We start from the raw sequence: 3252 nt of genomic DNA on the forward strand, positions 1-3252 counted from the left end.
GGTCACAGCTTTGCTTACGTAGCGGAAGGGGAGCTATCGGGCGCTAAGGCTGGATGAGCAATTTGTTAGAAAAAGCCAGACGACACTCCGATATCATACAAATGTAAGCCACATTTTTTTCTATCAGTCTACTTTGTGTGGTTTATTTTAAAAATTCACCATTATATCTGCATAGATTGTAATTTGAAATTTGTCATTTACGAACTTTGTCTTAGCAATCAAGCTTGGTCTAGTCATAACTTCAAGTGTCATGCTTCGGATCCTTTTAATATAGAAACTCTCTTCAGTTTATTTTCTTAATACTTAAACGCTTAAAAATTAAAGTAATGTCCATTGATAGGCATTATTCAATAGTAGTGTTTTGTAAAATCTCTCATAGGGACCGAAGAAGATACGCGCAATCTTATTAATTGGCGCGCTGCCAACAACACATTGTTTACTGGGTGATGCAATGCCGCAACCAAAGGATACGAGTAAGTAACCACGACATATTAAATAACTTTAAGAGTAATGTTTTAAAGCATCCTACTTGTGGCTAGCACAGATTGTGTTGTATTTTTCTAGGGCATTTATCTCTCAGTATGGCTTGGAGGGGAGTGTTACCCATCCTGGGCCAAGAAAAAAGGGAGAACCTTAAACAAAAGTATAAGGCAAGAGCAAGATTCTTCAGTACATGTTATTATTTTGATTCATAGAAATTTACCGATGTATTGGACATTGTTGTTTAGAGTACAGACTGCTTAGATCAGTGGTCTCAAATTTAATTACACTACAGCTCTGCACAGTTTAGCTCCAACTCACACCTGTCTGAAAGTTTCTAGTAATCCTGAAGTGTGTAATAATCCAGATTAGCTGGATCAGGTGTGTTTGATTAGGGTTGAGGCAAAATCGTGCAGACTTGTGGCACATCACGAATTGCGTTTGAGACCAGTGGCTTAGATCAGTGGTTTTCAATCCTGGTCTTTGGGGACCCACATCTCTGCTCCAAATTTTTCTTTGATTATATCCTTGTTTTCATTAACCAGTTGGGCAAGAAGTAACAGCTGTCCTTGAGTCCAGTTTGGTTTTCTTTTACTTTTGCATGTCTTACTGTCAGCCATGATTATTCTACTCTGTTAATTAAAAGGCTGTTTGTATGCATATTCATTAATTATGAGAAGCATACATGTAAGAGGCTGAGAATTAGCTGAACACATACTTGTTTAATAATTAGTTACACTTAGCCTGAATTTTTAAATCTTTATTGAATGTGGCAACATGAATATGGCTCTACAGTATTTCTATGAATAAATCTCTGACAGAGACTATCAGCCAATCACTGTGTGCATAGTTAGTAAGCATGCTGACATCATCCATAGCAACGAGGTCAACCCTGCCCTTACTCTTAGCTTAAGACTTCTCTCTATTCCTTAGTAAAAGTTTTGTCTCAGCAGCTTTGTGAATAGGTTTTAAGAGAAAACTCTTTGCTCATCAGCTCGTTTGGAGGGAGATCCATGAACTGAGCCAAGGGCGTCAGATAAGAGAGACATACACAGGGTTTAAAGTTCTCCGGATCTCCGGCGTGCAGTGTTTGGCTGCGGAAAAATATAACCCTACATTTAAAAAAAAACTTGTTGATATCACTTTCGAGTCCATGAGTTTGCCTACCAATGGTATGAGAGGAGCACAGCTTTCACTCTCAACTAAACTAACATTACTAGCCAATCAGAAGTTTTTGCTTTTATAAACTCGAGAGCAAAACTCGTGTTTATAAGAGCAAAGAATTCGCAAAAACGCGCATTAGCTGATGAATGGAAAAGAAGCCTGGGTCTCGAGCGCGACACATGGAAAAAGCTGCGAGGCGCAATGGTCAAAGATTTCCATCTAGCGTCATATTTACATAGAAAAACGAATTAAAAAGCAGCGGAGCTTTGTAAACAGCTCAGAGTAATCATGTCATCTCCATAAGAACGATATGATTGCCAGAACTAATTAACCAGGATTTTTCACGATTTCAAAATAAAAGTTTGGGTTTGCATGTGGCCAAATATAAAAATTTTATGGATTTAAACATCGTTTAATCATGCTGTAAAGTGAAACATCACCAGGCCGTTGGCGCCCTCTGCAGGTATTTCTTATAATACATAAAATTTAGTTAATACATAAAATGTAGTCATGTTCATATTATGTATAGGCATATTACATTATGTATTTTAACAGTGTTGTTCAATAAAACCATGTAATTTCTTGGTTTTATATTTTATTTGAGTCCATTATTATTGCCTCATAGTTAGTTTATATATAAACAGTCATACTAAAGCCTGGTTTTCACTTAGGTCTGTTTGTGTTACTAAAAAATATCAGATTACTCAATTGTCAAAATAATCAGTAGATTACTTGATTGCCAAAATAATCATTAGTGACAGCCCTAGATTAGATAAAATATTTCAAAATACAACTGCATTGTTTTACTTTTTGTAATTAAAAGACAAATATTTTGTTATTGAAAATTTCTTTAAAATTCTATTAAGATATTGTCTCGTTTTAGTGAACTAAGTATCTGTATTTTGTCTCATCTCGTGAGCTAAGTGTGTTGTCACACCCCTAGTATCCATGAGCGTGATATAGCTCATAATTTTCAAAGTGTATAGCTTTCATTCTTCAGGTCAACAATATATTCATGAAAAAAAATCAGTTTGAATAAGGAAAGCAATAACTTTGCCATAGTATCCTTTCAAATGTTAAAGTTGCCACAGTCATGGCACATTAGAGTATATGAACAATATCAAATCAACTTCTATGTAACATATCAATTTCTATATACAGATAATTTGTTTAACTTTGTTCCAATTTACTGGATTCTGAAATACAGATGGTCTACAAGTGCTGGTGCCATTCTGTCTCTCTCTTCTCCACTGCCTCCACTACAAGTTCATCCTCATCAATGCTGTCATTTGCCTCATCTGCATCCATGAAGTCTCCATCTGTTAAACAGATGTTATGCAGAACTGTGCGGCAGGCCATAACCTCGGGTGCATACAGGGGGTCAACCTCAAGGGCTTTCAGGAAGATAAGAGTGCCACCTAGTTTTCAGAACCCCAAAAGCCCGCTCTACACCACTACGTGCTTTTAACAGGTGGTGGTTAAAAGCCTGCTGAACCGGTAGAGCAGTGTGTAGAGCAGTGGTTCTCAAAGTGTGGGGCGCGCCCGCCAGGGGGGGCGCACGAGTATTGCAGGGGGGGCATGGGTCATCAGCAGAAAAAGTAAAGAAAT

This window comes from Sinocyclocheilus rhinocerous, unplaced genomic scaffold (genome assembly GCF_001515625.1).
Source record: "Sinocyclocheilus rhinocerous isolate Xijiao unplaced genomic scaffold, SAMN03320098_v1.1 scaffold1929, whole genome shotgun sequence".
Classification (NCBI taxonomy): Eukaryota; Metazoa; Chordata; class Actinopteri; order Cypriniformes; family Cyprinidae; genus Sinocyclocheilus; species Sinocyclocheilus rhinocerous.